This window comes from Alligator sinensis, unplaced genomic scaffold (genome assembly GCF_000455745.1).
Source record: "Alligator sinensis unplaced genomic scaffold, ASM45574v1 scaffold940_1, whole genome shotgun sequence".
Lineage (NCBI taxonomy): Eukaryota > Metazoa > Chordata > Crocodylia > Alligatoridae > Alligator > Alligator sinensis.
In genome coordinates, this window is record NW_005842177.1 from 477,213 (window position 1) to 495,946 (window position 18,734).

An 18,734-nucleotide genomic window follows, 5' to 3' on the forward strand; every position below is an offset into this window, starting at 1 on the left:
CAGTGGTAGCAGCTTGAGCTGGGCTCCAAAGCTGGGGCCAGAGCTTCAGAACCACTGCTACTGCTATAGGGCTGGGCTGGGGCTGGAGCAAACACATGCTTCATGCCCCAAGGTGGAGCAGAGCTGGAGCAAGGGTAGATGGCAGGACCAGAGGTGGTGGACATGGGTGGGGGGGCAAGTGATGGGGCAGGCAGGTGGAGGGGGGCAAGGTGCGGGCAGGCAAGGGGCAGGGGGTCAAACTGCTTGACCCTTACCACCTGCCCCCCTGTCACTGCTTTCCCCACTGCAGTGGGGAGGAAGGGGCATGAATTTAAGACAACACTGCAGTAATTAGATTCTATAGATTGGAAAATTTATAAATAAATGTATACATTTTCCATGTGTAGAATTTAGTTACACAGTGGGGATGGGGGGGTTCATCTTAAATTCAGAATCACCTTGGATTTGGGTAAATGTAGTATCTTTAAAAGTTCTTATGTCTGCAGTTACCTCGCCTACCAAAGATTTGAGATGCTGAAACAGAAATGTGCCAATGCCCTACTGCTCTTAAATCTACCTGTGCAAAAAGAAGTGGCTTTGCCTCCATCAATACAGCTCTTAAAAGATCTAGGACTGTGCCTGACTTCTAAAATACCTTCTGCACTCATGAATAGAAAATCATTGAAATGAGGGGGCTTTATGCTAATTTGGACTTTTGTGCAGCATTTTTGCATTGCTGCTCTTATTGAATAGTGGTCAATTCTTTTTAACAGTCCATTGACTGTCTCCAAGCTGTGTTAACATTAATGGCAAAACAACTAACTCAACATGAACTGCAGCCCCCAGCTGCCTTCTATGCTGTCTGGCATTGTTAAGCTCCTTTTCATTGTTATATGGGGCTCCAGCACTATTAAGGAACTTAAAATTCTCCTTCAGAACATAAGTCAGGCAATAGTCCTGATTGGGGTTTGGTGGCAAAGGCATCTCACTACAGCTGCACAGGCATGAGTCTGAGTCTCTCTCAAGAACTGTGACAAAGGCAGCCCCCAGTTCACCCAACTGTAGATCAATATGTGGTCATTTTGCCTGATGAGTGAAAAGAGATGTGAGGCAATGCTAGCCACGTCACTCCTTTTTGTGCTGTGGACTCCTGAAAATGTTGTGCTTAAACCACACCCGCTTGGTGAACTCCTAGGCTCAGGTGGACCTCTCAGCTCTTTTGATTAATATTGATTACTCCATGTGCCAATATCACAAAGAGCAGCACTATAGTAACGCATAGGAGGAAGGCAGATAAGCTCCTGTTCCTAAAGCCTTTCTAAGCAGATTTTCCAGAGGCCAACTTCTGCTTAGCCCTCAGGCAGGGTCACAAACTCAGGCAGAAAGAAAAAACGTTCTTGACATCATCTGGTCCACACAGGGTCAGACAGCATGGGTACCTGCACTCTGGGGAGAATAGGGGTCTCCCCCATTAAGGACATACTTCTCTTCAAAAGGCAGCAGAAAGAAGGCAGAACTCCTGAGTCCCCAGGCACCAGATCTCGAGGAAAGGATGTTGCACTACTATACCATTCTTCATGAACCACTGTGTGCTGGGATATCTGGAAGCCATGTTAGCCCACCCTGCCTTGAAAGTAAGGCTATGCCTAAAATGTACAACACAGAGTTTAGGGTGATAGGCACCCACCACTAGCTAATGTTCTGTTTCTGAAACAGCCAGATTCTGTGCAGCTTGGTTTTTATACACTGAGATAGTTACAGCTGGGAACATTTTGTTTTCCTTAAGGACATTTATGTATCTGTTGTTGTTATCTTCATCCTCTTTGGCCCTCATTACAAATGCTACCATATTACCACATATGAACAAAAATGCTAAATGTAGGAAATCAACATCCCCTCCTAATGGATAAAATATATAATATGGACTACAGCTACAGATCTCCCACATGCTGGATATCACTGTTGGAAATGGAAGCACTAGAGGCCACATTTCTAAAGGGAGCCTAAAAATACAGTTAGGAACATGGAAGGATTTTCAGGAATATAACAGCATCTCAACCCCACCTAAAATTCTTGAAAAAATCTGGTCTTAAATGCATCTGATTTGTAGGATTGGTACCACAGTGAGGTTTTTTTTCTATTTGTGGAAGAATCCACATTTTAATGTTAGGAAATTATTGCACTCTTTGCTCTAAATTATTTTGACCTAAATCAGATGAAATTTCCTTTTACCTTGGTGCCGTAGTCTCTTCTTCAGGCTCCTTCATTTTTCCATTTAGTTGTTGTTAATCCATTCTCACTAGCGCTTCTATATCATCTTGTGAGGTACAATTGTTAAAAGCCCAGTGCAATTTTGTATAGACCTAGTTTTAATTGTTATGCCTCAATAATAATATTTGAAATGGACTTCTGACCCTCCCGCTTCTGATCTGCTAGTTAGCTTTCTGCTCCTGCCATATGGACCCTGCTGATGTTCAGTTTAAATGTCAAGTTCAAATCCTACTTCATAAAGCTGCCCAGCATTTAATCATTCTTCCTACCTCTTTGGACCCTATTCTCCCTCAATGCCTGAAGATTTGGAGCAGAGGAACAACATATAGAAGTTGATGCCTCATGATTCACTTGACATAGTCTGCCCATGGAGATTTCCCCATTATGCCACAACCTAGAGTCAGTCCTAAAATTTACTTTACAGTTTAATGGGTCTTGAGAGCAAATGGGAGAAGCATAATCCAAGGAGGATCTGATTAGCATCAAAGTGAATTTTCACCCTTCTGTTTAATGAAGAATGATAGCATAGAACTTTATGATCTAAACCAATGTGCTTATTTATCTAACTAATCAGCAATTTACTAATTGCTGTGCATTTATTTAGACAATCTGTTATACTGTAGTACTGTGAATCATGTTCTTATATGGTCTTGCTGTTTGCTATTATATTCCTGTAGGTTTAAGGCAAATCTTCTCCAGTTGGAGACCAAGATATTTTGCATGCAGGAGCATTTGTATGGGTATAGTTAGGCAGGCAGATAAACTAATAATGTGTACTTTCCTTCCCTTGGGGACTGAGTGAGAATTTCTCTGCAAAATGAAATATTGATTCTTGACAGTCACTGTGGCTTTACTAATCTTCCTTGAAAGGACCAAGCTGAATGTGGCATTTCAGGGAATAAGAATGAAGCTGTGATGTCAGTCTCTGCCTTGAAGAGCTTACAGTCTAAGTAGATAAGACAAAGTATAAGGGAAAAATAGAATTTATTGTCCTTATCAGCCCTAGATGTGTACTCCTCCAAGTAATTTGGTATAAAGATTGTAATTCCTGAAAGTGAGCTAGAAAACAAAGGCAAAATTATTTCTGCCCCTTTCTACTTTATGATCTCCACATGCTTTTTTGAAAGTTAAAAATGTTTTCCTTGCTTGTTAATTATGTTAGAAATGTCATTTCTGTTTCTCCTACACCCCAATTCATTAAAGCATTTCTGTTCAAAAAGGAAACATAAGCACATGCTTACCTTTCATTGAATATCATCTAAGTGTATGCTTGAAGATAATCATTTTCAGAAACAGCGAATTTAGAATTCTTAACTGTCACAATCCTTTTCTTTGTCATTTGAACAGAAATTGCAGGTCAGATTTCAGCCTCCTGTGACATTACTCTCAGAACTACTGAGAAAAAAAAGACTCGCTATCTTGATATTTTAGATAAATATATATTAAAATAGCTAAAAAAAACTTAACTACAAACTGTATGAGCCTATCTTTTTGCATTATAAAATGAAAAAATAAACCAAGATTTTTTTCAGTGTTGCTTCACAGTTCACCTTTTAAAACATGTCCATGCTCACATACTTATTCTCCAGTATAGTCCAGGAAGGAATTTATTGGATATTACTTGTTTTCTCTAGTGCCATATGTGAGCAAAACAAACAAAACTAACAAAAGATGGTGTCGGGGCTCTGAAAAGCTTACAATATAAGAGGAAACAAGGTATGTGAGGGATATAAACAAACACTAGAGATTGAAGAAACAGGATAATGAAGGTTACAGTGATGGCTGCTACCAGGTGGCTGCTAAAGACATTTTTGTATGCATGATGTATTATATTAAGTTATATTCCTTGTCATCTACCTGTCTCCCCAAACACAGATCCTTTTTTTTCTATTACCATGCTGATCATATACAAATCTCTGGATATTTCATAGATTTCATAGACATCAGGGCGGGAAGGGACCTCGGAAGATCATCGAGTCCAGCCCCCCGCCCAAAGGGCAGGAAGTCAGCTGGGGTCATAGGATCCCAGCAAGATAAGCATCCAGTTTCATCTTGAAGGTGTTCAATGAAGGCGCTTGAACCACCTCCGGTGGCAGGCTGTTCCAGACCTTGGGGGCTCGGACAGTAAAGAAGTTCTTCCTTATGTCCAGCCTGAAACGATCTTGAAGTAGTTTGTGACCATTCGACCTCGTCATCCCTTGGGGTGCTCTGGTGAACAAACGTTCCCCCAGATGCTGGTGGTCACCCCTGATAAACTTGTAGGTGGCCATCAGATCACCCCTGAGCCTGCACTTTTCCAGGCTAAAGAGCCCCAGGGCTCTCAGCCTGTCATCGTAGGGTCTGCTTCCCTGACCTCTGATCATGCGCGTGGCTCTTCTCTGGACTCTCTCAAGCTTCTCCACATCCTTTTTGAATTGTGGAGATTCTTCTGAATCTCTGCCATATAATGGCAGAGATTCAGAAGATTAGCTGGGTATAGCTCTTTTTCCTTCTGAACCCTTGCAAAGTTGTTTGCCCTTGAAAAATTTCCAGTGCACAGCAATCATTGTACAATACAGAGCCTCACCTTGAGTTCCTTTCATGTGTTGTATAAATTATTAATAAGAGCAATAATCGTGATCCCATGGGGTGACCTCCCTCCCAGATCACTTTTTGCATTGAATGTATGTCAAGCAAATAACATGGCACAGATTAAAGAATGCCCCCACTGATAAGTTTATCTTTTCCTTTCTGTGTAAAGTAATGCTCACACTTTGTTCCAGTTCCTTTAGTGTGATCTGCAACAGCAGATCTGCAACAGCAAATAAACTGCTAATTGCAACTTGATTCATTTTTCATTCTTCTCCTGGTGTTGTAAACTATGCTTCTCATTTTATTGATTTACAAATTGATCTGGTTAAGCATCTCCACACATTCTCTCTGTCATTGTAGGTCAGGTCCCACTTGTGCAGACATTCACTAGTTCTTGTGAATCCCACTGGTGCAAGAGACTGGGGGAGGGGTGGACAGGATTGGGGAGGTTGGCAGTTCTGGGTGGGGGTAGCTGGTAGGTCTGCAGCAGAGGGTTGGTGGGTCCATGAGGGGAAGTGGAGTAGCCACCCAGGGGCAGGGGCAGGGGCAGGCAGCAACAAATTGCCCAGTCAAAATTGGGGGGTAGGAAAAGTGCAGTCCTGGGGCTGGGCCAAACAGCTGGGCTTTCCCTGCCACAGGACTGGCCTGCAAATGTGAATAGACATTAATTAAATCAGGCTAACCCATTCCCAATCTAATTTTGCTCACCTCCTCAGATGAACTAAATTAGATTAGATGGACCATTTTTGCCCAGTCTAACCTCCCCAAACATCAGTACAGATAGGCACTTGGATCAACCTAACCCTAATTAGGTTGATCTAAGTGTAATGTCTTTTTATATCCTTAGTGTAGACTCATAGGGCTCCTATAGAGATGCAGGGAGCTGGCTCCGATGCGCTGGAAATCCATTAATTAATTGAGTCTGCTGAAGCATGGAAATTAATGCACTACAGCAGCCTCCTGCATCACATGCATCCCCGTGCTGAAAAATGGTGGCGGGACACATTTGAACTAAAGTTGGTTTGATGAAAGTGCCCCACTACCATTTTTCAGTGTGGGGAATGCTGATATACATGACATTGGGCACTTTTAATTAGCATGGCTTGCTAATTAAAGTATCCCCTTCCTCCTTCCCTTGCTCCCCGCCCCCCCCAACCTCCTGGAGCATGTGTAAAAATGCCGTATATAAAAACCATATAAACTTGTTGAAATGCATTCAGATCAGTGTAACTTAGTTTGGGAAATGTATCATTAAAAAGATATATTATAAACATCCTATGTTGGTATAGCTTTGCTCATGCTAGAGTTTGCATCAATTTAACTTTATTAGTTACTAATACAAAAACTTAGGTGGCAAGCACTCATTTTAAAAATGAAGTACAGATGAAAAGTGTGATTTTTCAAAAGCATGTACAGGGTAGAGAAGTGGTGAACTTATTTGAATGCCTATAAAACAATCCCATCCTAAATGATTGTTATATGTAAAAAAGGCAGGTGAAGTTTACAATTTTAAATGCCAGTATTAAAAGTATGAAGTGTAAAGGTTGCTATTTTTCCCTTTTAACTGTCCTAAAAATATTTCACTTGTTCTGTTTCTAAGGAATTATTTTAGACTGAATTCATACAGTGGCCACTGGTGGCTTGCACATAATATTAGCAGTTTAACTTATTCCACTGTATTTATGATCAATATTGCTTCTCTCTGATCTTCCCTACAAACCATGATGACATCTTTGCCCACTTCTTTAAGAGCTATCATATTCTCTTAATAGATCTGCAGAAAAGCTTCTGAAAAGGACACACTGAGATATAAACTTCTGAGATATAATACGCACATACCTTCCCATTGTACATTCATTTTCATGAGGCTTTTCCTTCTGTTTGAGGAATATTTTTATTATTTTATATTATATTTTATTTTATTATATGTATTATATATATTATATTATGTTATATTTACTTAATATATTTATATTATATTTATTTTTATATTTTATTATTTTTATTATACAATATTTTTATTTTTTTCTGTCGTCATTATAATTTCCAAGCTCTCCTTAAATTCATCAATCTTCCAGAGAACATTTATGAAATACTGAGCTATATCCTGTGATGCATGCAAATGCTCATTTTGAAATTGGTCACTTCCACCATTTGCTTTTTATCATTCTTACATTAAGATCTTTTTCTTCAAAGCAATCTGCAGCTTCTTTCTCCTGCAAAAAAAAAGAAGAAAAATGTTCCTCCTGATTTCACCGAAACCTCAAAGCAGAAAAAAAGTTAGGTGCTAAGTCAGATGTAATTAAACCTTATTAGTATTGCACATTAGCCTGATGAATTTCTTTTCACTTTTGCAAAGATACAGGATAATGGAGGCATTGATTAATGGGGCTTTCAACTTTAAATATTTAGAAGTAACATCATTGTGACTACAGAGAGAATGGAAAATGTTAAATGTGGTTTTTCTTAGGATATTTACAGAAAGCTATTAACAGCTTTGAAGAAATATATAACCTTCAAAACCAGAACCACCAAGATTTCCAATATATTGTGTCCAATATTTTATTAGAGATTCTAAATAAAAGCAGGTTGTTTCAGAAAGTGTAAAGGATTACATAACATCTCAAATACATTGAGTAGCCTTAGTTCACCTTTAAGTTATAGAGTATACCGCCAGATTTCCAGCTGGTGAAAATCAACATAGCTTTACTGATTTTAATGGATTTAGCCCATAACTTCTATATACACACTTATGTGAAAAATCACCAGTCTCTTCAGTCGTGATTAGTCCTTCATTTGAATGTCCACAATTCATAATTATTTTATTTGTTTGCTTACTTGCTTGTTTTGAAAAACTTGCCTTCAGATGTGCTTGGCTTTTTTAATGAAAACATTCCCAAATTCTATAAGTAAGTTTGTATCTGGAAATTAAAACATTGGAGCATTATTTTTTAAACAAACTGACAAAACAAATTTGTAACAGCTTGGAAATTGTACTGCTGGTTTAAAAACCAGAATTCTGTTACTATAATGGAGAATTGCATTAGAGAGGGGCCTAGAGCAGGTTCTGGCTTGGGTCACTGCAGGCATGTGCCTGCATTTCTGGTTTTAACAGAGAATATCTGTCCAGTTATTAATCAGTTTAAACTGCGCAGTTTAGACTAACCTGCAAAGAGTGAATCAGTCCAGGCTCAGGCTTTTTGAATGTCTATCCCTAGCCCTGGTTGTGAAAGTGTGCTCTGTCTGAATTAAAAGATTCAACTCTGCCAGCTCAAGCCGAACACAGACTCCTAGATCTTTGTGATCAACAAGCTGGAGGAAGACAGAGCCACACCAGATGAAAGCCTCATATTAGTGCTGTTCCATATACCCTTTAGCTTACTGTTTCTCCCGACTGAACAGGGACTGCATTCTTTACTGACTGGCGTTCATTAAAACGGATTACTGACCTGATGGATAGGTCTTTGGCCTTATGTACAAGATGACTATGGGAATATATGGATTTATGTATCATTTTTAAGAAGAATCCAATTTATGTTTTTATTTAAATCCCCTCAAACTTGTAGAGATTATCTGTAATTGTTCCAAATAGTTAAATTATATGTATACACATTATTTCAAATAAGACAGTGACGAGACATAATCAGTACACAATAGGAAGAAGTCTGCTGTATGTTTCTCTGTAGTATCTTGGTTCTTTGATTTTATATGTACATTACCCACATGTATTAGGAAGTATGATTCCACCCACATTTTGAATCACAAAATGAAATGGAGTACAATAGGTGACATCCTGAGGTTTTTCATAGATTTCATAGACACTAGGCCTGAAAGGGACCTCAGAAGATCATCAAGTACAGCCCCCTGCCCCAGGGGCAGGAAGTAAGCAGGGATAATAGAATCCCCGCAAGATAAACATCCAAATGTCTCTTGAAGGTGTTCAAAGTAGGTGCTTGAACCACCTCCGGCGGCAGTCTATTCCAGACCTTGGGGGCTCGGACTGTAAAGAAGTTCTTTCTTATGTCCAGCCTGAAACAGTCCTGAAGGAGTTGGTGATCATTTGACCTTGTCATCCCCTGGGGTGTTCTGGTGAACAGACATTCCACCAGATCCTGGCGAATACCCCTGATAAACTTATTGCGGCCACCAGATCACCCCTGAGCCTGTGCTTTTCCAGGCTGAAGAGTCCCATAGCTCTCAGACTCTCATCATAAGGTCTGTATTCCTTACCTCTGATCATGTGCATAGCTCACCTCTGCACTCTCTCAAGCTTCTCCACATCCTTTTTGAATTGTGGAGCCCAAAACTGGATGCAATACTCTAGCTGCAGCCTCACCAAAGCCGAGTACAATGGGAGAATGATGTCTTGGGATTTGCTTGAGAAGCATCTATGAATGCAAGCCACCATTTTGGTCACTTTACTAGCTGCAGCATCACATTGAAGGCTCATGTTCATCTTGGGGTCAATCATGATCCCCAAGTCCTTTTCGTCCATAGTGCTAGCAGGCATAGCACTGCTGAGCCTATAAGCATGCCATGAGTTTTTCCTCCCACGGTGGAGAACCTTGCATTTTTTTGGTGTTAAACACCATCAGGTTCTTGTCTGCCCATTTTCTGAGCCTGTCAAGGTCAGCCTGAATCGCCCTCCTGTCCTCAGGTGTGGACGCTTTACCCCAGAGTTTGGTGTAATTGGCAAACTGGGCCAGTCCGCTTCTGATACCAATGTCCACATCATTAATGAAGATGTTGAATAGTATAGGCCCAAGGACAGAGCTTTGAGGGACCCCACTGGTCACAGCGCACCACGATGATTGACTTCTATCAACCACCACCCTCTGGATCCAACCACGGAGCCAATTCCCTAGCCAGCAGATTGTGGTGAAGCCGAGGCCACAGTTGGCCAGATTTGCCAAGAGGTGATCATGGGATACCGGATCAAAGGCTTTTTTAAAGTCAAGATATATGACATCAATCTCTTCTCCCTTATCCAGGTGATATGTCACTTGGATCATAAAAGGAAATAAGATTGATCAAGCAAGACCTACCCACAACAAACCCGTGCTAGCTAGCCCTCAGGAAGCTACCGTCGGCCAGTCTGTTAAGAATGGCCTCTTTGATAATCTTTTCTAAGACGTTCCCCGGGATCGAGGTCAGGCTGATGGGCCTGTAGTTTGCGGGATCCACTTTCCTCCCCTTCTTGAAGATAGGCACCACATTGGCCTTCTTCTAGTCTTCCGGCACTTCACCAGAGCGCCAGGAGCTCTCAAAGATCCATGCCAGTGGCTGAGCTATGATGCTTGCCAGATCCTTGAGTATCCTGGGGTGTAAGCTGATAGGACCGGCTGACTTGAAGGTGTCCAGCCTCTTAAGGTGTTTCTTCACAAGGTCAGCATTGATGGAGGGTGAGGAATCATCCTCACCCAGGCATTCCACTCCTGTAATGGGCAAGGGCACCCCTTGGGACTGGTGAAAAACCGATGCAAAGTACCCATTTAACAAGTTGGCTTTTTCCTGGGTATTGGTTGTCAGTTGTTCCATCTGGTTTAGTAGGGGTCCCATGTTGTCCTTGCTTTCCTCTGGCTCCCCACATATCTAACAAAGGACTTTTTTATTGTCCTTGATACTTCTAGCCAGTTGGAGTTCAATCGCAGCCTTGGCTTTCCTGGTTTGCTCCCTGCAGGTCTGGACCAGTACAGAATATTCCTCGTTGGAGGTGGATCCAGTCCTCCATCCTTTGTAGGTCTTTCTTTTTAGATGCAGGGGGTCCACTAGTTCCCTGGAGAGCCAAGGGGGCTGCTGTGCCCTTTTGCTGCCTTTCCTCTAAGACAAAATAGACTTTGCTTGTTCATCCAGGATAGCTCCCTTGAGGAGCAACCACTCATCCTGAACTCCCCTCCCATTTGGGTTGTGGTCCTTTAGGGCCTCACTGAAAAGCCTCCTGAGCTTGTCAAGGTCTTCTTTTCTGAAGTCGAGGACTTCTGTATTGCTGACTGGCTTGTCAGCTTTACAGTGGATGGTGCAGATCAGCTCATGGTCACTTCGATCATTAGGTCGCTGATTAGGTCATCCCCTGTAGCCAGGAGCAGGTCAAGCAGTGGTTTACCTCTTGTTGGCCCATTGACTTCTTGCATCAGGTAGAGCTCATCCACACACAAGAAAAAGCTTTACGACCACTCTGATTTGGCCAATCGCTTTTTCCACAAGATGTCAGGATACTTGAAGTCTCCCATGACAACCATGCACCAGGAGCACGCAGCTTCAGTCAATTCCCTGACAAACTCCTGGTCAAGCTCTTGATCCTGGGTCTGAGGTCTGTAAAGCTGATAGGACCGGCTGACTTGAAGGTGTCCAGCCTCTTAAGGTGTTTCTTCACAAGGTCAGCATTGATGGAGGGTGAGGAATCATCCTCACCCAGGCATTCCACTCCTGTAATGGGCAAGGGCACCCCTTGGGACTGGTGAAAAACCGATGCAAAGTACCCATTTAACAAGTTGGCTTTTTCCTGGGTATTGGTTGTCAGTTGTTCCATCTGGTTTAGTAGGGGTCCCATGTTGTCCTTGCTTTCCTCTGGCTCCCCACATATCTAACAAAGGACTTTTTTATTGTCCTTGATACTTCTAGCCAGTTGGAGTTCAATCGCAGCCTTGGCTTTCCTGGTTTGCTCCCTGCAGGTCTGGACCAGTACAGAATATTCCTCGTTGGAGGTGGATCCAGTCCTCCATCCTTTGTAGGTCTTTCTTTTTAGATGCAGGGGGTCCACTAGTTCCCTGGAGAGCCAAGGGGGCTGCTGTGCCCTTTTGCTGCCTTTCCTCTAAGACAAAATAGACTTTGCTTGTTCATCCAGGATAGCTCCCTTGAGGAGCAACCACTCATCCTGAACTCCCCTCCCATTTGGGTTGTGGTCCTTTAGGGCCTCACTGAAAAGCCTCCTGAGCTTGTCAAGGTCTTCTTTTCTGAAGTCGAGGACTTCTGTATTGCTGACTGGCTTGTCAGCTTTACAGTGGATGGTGCAGATCAGCTCATGGTCACTTCGATCATTAGGTCGCTGATTAGGTCATCCCCTGTAGCCAGGAGCAGGTCAAGCAGTGGTTTACCTCTTGTTGGCCCATTGACTTCTTGCATCAGGTAGAGCTCATCCACACACAAGAAAAAGCTTTACGACCACTCTGATTTGGCCAATCGCTTTTTCCACAAGATGTCAGGATACTTGAAGTCTCCCATGACAACCATGCACCAGGAGCACGCAGCTTCAGTCAATTCCCTGACAAACTCCTGGTCAAGCTCTTGATCCTGGGTCTGAGGTCTGTAATAGACTCCCACAATGGTGTCCCCTGTGCTGTGTTCCCCACGGATTTTAACCCAGGGGGTCTCCAGTCTTCCACCCTGGGCACCAATGTCGGCTTGGAGAGAGGAATAGCTTTCCTTGACATAGAGAGCTACAACCCTGCCCCTTTTGTCCACTCAATCTCTCCTGTACATGGTATAGCCATCTATACCTGTGGTCCAGTCATGGATGGAGTCCCACCAGGTCTCTGTTATCCCTATGACATCATAATTATTTGTGTTAAGCAGGAGGACAGGTTCCTCTTGTTTATTCCCCAAGCTCCTGGCACTTGTATACAGGCAGGCAAGTGTCCCTTTAGGGGCCCTTTCCTTGCCCACAGCTCTTTCCAGGGCTGGGGGCAGGGGTGGGCTCCCTTCAGTGCCTTGACCTGCTGGCTTTGCAAGGGTTGCTCTGCAGGCCAGCAGTGGCAGTAGTCCCCCATCCCGAAAAGGTTATCCAAAAAGTTCATAGATGAGCAGCAGATTGATTTATTTCTAAGGTTTCAGTCTAATGCGTTATCAAAACACCATACAAACTCTGATATAGGGATTTTGGTCACTTTATCTAGTTACTGAGGAGTCACTAGGGGAGGGTAAGAGAAGTTTTTTGCTGAGTCTATGGGTGGCTGCTTTTCTATGTGGGTGCTAAAAGTTCACTTCCCCTTCCACATTGTTTCTCTTTGCTCCCTGTGGCACCTGCTAGAAATAAGGCAGAGCCTAGAATATTTGTGAGGAAAATAATTAAGAACATGTGGGTGCCTTCTCACGGTGAAAGCCATTGGCAACATGTAGGGGGTGCACGCAGGTGCATGTGTACCCCCTGAGCTTGGCGCCCTGCAAAAAGGCGCCACTGACGTTGCCAGTGACACTTGTGGGCAGTCATCACTCACCATCCCCTCCCCCTCACTGCTGACACTACCGGCAGCATCTGCAGGAGGTTTCCAATCACTACTGGCAGCTGCCAACATTGCCGGCAGGCTGCGGCGGGGGTCGCGTTGTGGGGCGGGTCCCCAGCCACTGGTTGTTGCTCGTCATCCCCCATTCCCCACCGGCGATAGTGCCATGGCCACCTGCAGGAGCTCACTGCTTGCCACTGCCATGCTTCTGCTGCTGGCAATGCTACCACCAACTGCAGGAGCTCACCATGCCCCCCCCAGCCTCCGGGGGCATGCAGCATTCATGGTGAAAGGCTAACCTTTGAAAAGAAAGGGCCTTTTTTTTTTTTTTTTTTTAATAGGAAGCCATAACCAAAGATGAAAGTTGGTATGTGAAGGTTTTTGCTTCAGAACATGGTGCCATCTCTCTTTTTTTTTTTCAAAATTTCCTTTTTTAGATTAAAAAAAACCTCATAAAGCAAAAGGATGGTGTTTTGCACCGCACTGATACTTGAAGAGTCTCATGGTTTGGGTTTTAGGTGTTGGCTCTAGCTGAGAATGTAATGATATTCCTTTCCCTGGATTTATGGTAATAATAGGTGGCATAATAGAAAGCAAAACAATGATGTGCTATGGAGTAATACATTTGTCTTGCTTGTTAGAAAGCAGTGAGGTTTAATTATTGCTGTTCTGCTTTGAACTTTGTCTTTCGAAAGATATATATGTGATCACCCAAAACCATATTACATTCATCAACTTTCTAAATAGCTTAATTATTTGTACAGACATGTTTCTTAAAAAGGGAGATGTGCAGCCCAGAGGAAAAAAACTCAGTAATTTCAGCTGTGCCTCTGCTTCATTCAGGTGAATCCTTTTTCATTGATTATTAATATTTCTTAATAATACCATTTAATACTAGCCATCATCATTCCCTGACATTGTATGGTTTTGATTGGCCATTGTCACCTCCTCTAACAGATGTCTGAGATGATGTTAGCCCTGTGTTTTTTGATGCAGATAATAACGGTGATGAACTGTGATTGATTATTGCTTTGGGCACATTACCATCCACATTGTTCTCTGACAGCCCATTTGCTTGAAATGGAGTTCTTGAGTTGTGTACAATGTGGTTGCTTCTGTTTCAAGCCTGATTTTTTCAGCTCTTTTGCTTGTCTTTTTCCTTTTATATTCTTGTACTTTTTTGTCAGCTAACTTGCTCTGTTCACAGTCTTTTCGGTGGTTTTTATGTGTAGTGTTATCTCTGGCTATAGTTTTGGCACATTTACAGTCTCTTCCAACTTATGGGTTGCATTTATAGATCTTTCACTTCTGTTGATTTCTAGCAAGAAGTGCTTTTTCATCAGTCTGTAGTTCATTTGTACAAATACATATAGGAGTACATAATGCTTTCTCATTTCCAGCTTTTAACCTGGGCCTCACAAGAGAAAGTTTAATATTATTCTATATGGGCAGGTGACGTGTGTTGTTGACTGTTATTTTCCCTCCAAACATCAAAACGGATTGCTATGTCTGGCATATCATGCTATGTACTGGCCATTACAAGATAGCTTCCAATTAATTTGTTGAACTTGTCATCAGTATGATGTATTATAGGTGACTGTAACTACTGTTTTAAGATTGCAAGTGGCTTCTCTCAAGAATAAGGTAAGAATAGAAGAATTACTACAGTAAAAGAGGGTTTTTTACCCCTCCCAAAAAGTAGCATATTTGTGACATAACAATGAGGGAGTTGTCCTAGAAATTTCATTTGTATATTTGAAGTATGATAGCTTGGATCTCATTCTTCGATCTGATCATAGTTCTGAGGGAGAGAGACACAAATGTGACTTGAAACCATCAAAGCTTTATAAGGATTCAGGGATGCTGGACAAGTGCTTAGCAGTGGAATAGAATGGCCTCTAGCCCAGTAGTTCTCAAACTTTTTAGATTCGAGCCATCCCTTGTTAGACTTGGCATATCTTGGGAAATGCCAGCTCTTAGCTTTTGTTTGTTTGTTTTTTTAATTTGACTGTGGAAAATAATAGGATAACTCTTCAGTTGCAAAAAGCTCAGAAAGACCACAGGAGTTCAAAATGCTTTTGACACAATGGATTTCTATTTGAAATCTCTGGGTTTCTCTTGTGTGCATACCTAGTAGTGCTAATATTGCCCAGGATCCTATGACACCCTTAAAAGGATTTAATAGCACCCTGGTTCAGGATCCCGGCCCCAGATTGCTTGCATCTAGCTGCTCTTGGTTCTTTTGAACTGTTTAGGGATCTGAGTTATGTTCATCCATGCATTATGACTCCTGTTTTTCCAGACTACGCTTACAATATGTCCCTTTACTAAAAGTTGGGATGGCAAAGAACTCTATTGAACCACTAATTCTCTGGTCTTGGGGGCTAAATACAGACAGTCAAAAAGCCCAAGGCTGAATTGATTCAGTCTTTGCAGGTTAGTGTAAATGGTACAGATTAAATTGAAACAGAAGTGAACAGGATACAGGAAATGCAGCCACATGCCTCCAGTGGCTCGGGTCAGAAGCTAAAGGACGCTAGATCATGGCTCTGTGGCTGTGTGTTCACTTCATCTTCCTGCTGCCCCTGAGGTCTCTGGGATTTGCAATCCAGAATTACAGCAGCAGGACTCTGCAGGGTCACTTATCAATTCCTCTTCCTGCTACCAGGTGCCTCTGGGACTTGTAATCCACAGTTGCAGCCAGCAGTAAGTTTGAGCAAGGGAAGGGGTGTTTAACTCTGCTCCTTGGTGCCAGACCCCAGCTGGGGTTTGCCTGGCGGGCGGGGTGGCAGTCCTCCCCCTGTAGACTGGGCTGCATCTCCAGCTGGGCTTGCCCTCCTTTCCCCTCCCTCCACACATACACACCCTTTGTCATTCAGCTCTCACTGCCCCAGCTGGGGAGCAGAGGGGTGGGGCCACCCTTGTTCTCTGTAGCAGACAGCACAGCACAGCCCAGCCCAGGGCTGCAAAATGCTAGGATGCTGGGGGACTGTGATTTAACTTGAACCAGGAAGGGGTCTGGGACAGAAGTTTCATAAACCAGTTTGACTGAAGTCATCTGATATTACATTCAACCAGGTTTATCTTAAACCAGTTTCAGCCATTTTGAAACTGGTTTATGTGCACTGATTTTCTGTTCTGTTACAGGTTTAATCCATTTTCTGATCACTTAAACCAGTTTACGTGTAACTTCTGTCCCTAGCCAGGAAGTTAGAAAAAAACCTTAAAGCCTTTGTGGGTACCAGAATCTTTTATTCTAAATCAGTAATCCTCACAGCATCCCTAGGTGGTCTGTAGCGCTACTGACTATTCTTCATCACTTGTTGAAGGCCACACAACACCTCCATAGGCAGAATTGGAATTCAAATGCAAAGTTCCTAATTGTCATAGAAGGCACTGACTTTGTGAAATGACTTGTTTACTCTAAGGATAAAGTAGTATTTGCCTCTTAGTGAAGCTTGGTATGCAGCAGTCAATAAGTAAATTGGCACATGAACTACCCAGTAAACTGAGGGGGATTAATCCCTTTTGAAATACAGTGTTTGAACTCAGCTCAAGGTGGCTAGGCCTTTTCTTCCGAGAGTCATGCCATGCATGACTTCTTATTTCTGCTCTCCTCTCAAGTGGAAACATGCTTAAATGTAGGTGTGTTTCTCCTGAATTATACATAGAGTAAGAGCATTCAGGGTATGTATGTGTATTTAACTTTTGGTTGGCATAATCAATTTAGAATTGGCCTTAAAAGTTCCCCTCGGATGAGAGTGAATAAAGAATGCTGTTCCACATACCTTTATGGTCTACATTAGATTCATTTGTAACATAAAAGCAACCCCAAACCCCTTTACAGGATTGTCCAAAGCATAAAGTCTGGAGAAAAAAAATTCACTTTTATAATGTGATATTCTGACAAGCCAACTAAATTATATCATATGAGGATTTGACCAAATTTTTCTGAACGGTTTTTTATTCTTTCACCATACTATTTTAGTTGTGATGAATCCTACTGTATTAATAGCTAGAGCTTGACAGACCATTCATTTTCTGAAATGAAATTTTGGAGTGGTTATGGTATTGGCTAGGAAGGTAGGAGGTCCAGGTTCAAGTACTTAACTTGCCTAATTTGGAAACTCTGCCCCAAATCAGACAATGCAGGGACTTGACACCAAGTCACCTTATTCTAGGTTATCCCTCTAGCCACCAATGCAGAATGAAAACAAGAACAATTTTGGAACCTTGAAAGTTACCACAAATGGAATTATCCTCAAGTCAGCATTATTAATGGCTACCCATTGAAAACAACCATAAAAGAGCACCATAGGGTATATCTACATGTGCCTTTCAGCGTGACTAAATTTAATGTGCATTAAGCTAATGAGCATTAAGCGATTTCTGGCAGGTGTCTACACGTGCAGAGACCTGGCTCTAAAGTTAGTCCTAAGTCTCTCCAGCCCTGCCATGTGCACCTGTAGCCACTGGGGGGAGCTACAGCCTCTAGCCACATGCCTGCCAGCATTTGGCAGCCATGTTGAAGCCAGAGCCAGCTGCCAGCACCTGGCAGCCATCTGGGAAAGTCTGATCCCTGGCAAGCCCCTTCCCTGCCCAGAAGTCACATGCCCATTACAGGGGTAGCATGCAGCAGCTCCCTTCTTGCCCACCATACCTCCCCGCATCAGGGCTGCTCCAGCCCCTGTCCTTGCCAGTGACGGCCAGTGCCCTGCGCTCCTGCTGGCCCCACCCAGGTACCAAGAGAGCTACACACCTGCCAGCAGTGGCCAGAGCACTGGCTGTGGGAGGCCCTGCATGACCACCTCCTCCTGCACTTCCTGCTCCAGCCCGCCTGCCCCACTACCCACACATCCCCTACCCCCTGCCTACTCCCAGCACCACTCTCAGGAAATGCTCATGGGTCAAGCAAAAACTTTATTACCCTCACAACATCCACCCCATCCTTCCCCCGTACCCCCTCAACATAACAGAACCCCCTCTCCTCTCTCCCTCAACCAGCAGAGCCTCTCCACCACCCTCCCCACCCGCCAACAATAAAAAAATCCATTTAAAAGTAGAAAACTATATACAAGGGGAAAAGTACTTGGGTCTTCAAGCCCAGAGTGGGGGACCATGGGGTGGCCTAGGGAGCAGGGTTCTCTGGGGCTGGGCTGAGGCCGGCCCCCTAATGTCAGGGCAGACCCAGCTTAAAGTTAGTGCTGGGTCTCATCTACACATGCATTAATGCTCATTAACTAATCATGCCTAAATTTGACATCTGCATCTGCAGGTATCAAATTTAGGCACAATTAGCCTAAGTTAATGTGCATTAAGGGTGTGCACTTGTAGATAAATGCCCGTAATGCTCATTAAGTTAGGCTAATGCTCATTAATGCATCGTATGCAGACACGCCCATAGAGAAACTGCTTATAAATCAGTCATCCAATAGTTGAGGATTTTGCTAAGAAAAAGATTTAAAATTAATCTCTTCCAAAATGTTGTCAGTGTCTTATGTTTCTGAAAAGTGTGAGGGAAAGAATTAATGTTGGCATTGCTGCTTTATCTGTATGTTAGGGGAAGAATTGGCATAAGAATTCTACCCCACGAAGATACAGATTGCTAGAACAGTTGTTCTTGTAACCAAATGCTGGAAGGCATGTTCTTCCTCTCTTCTATTTTTTAGTAACTTGGAGGCCAGGTACATCTCA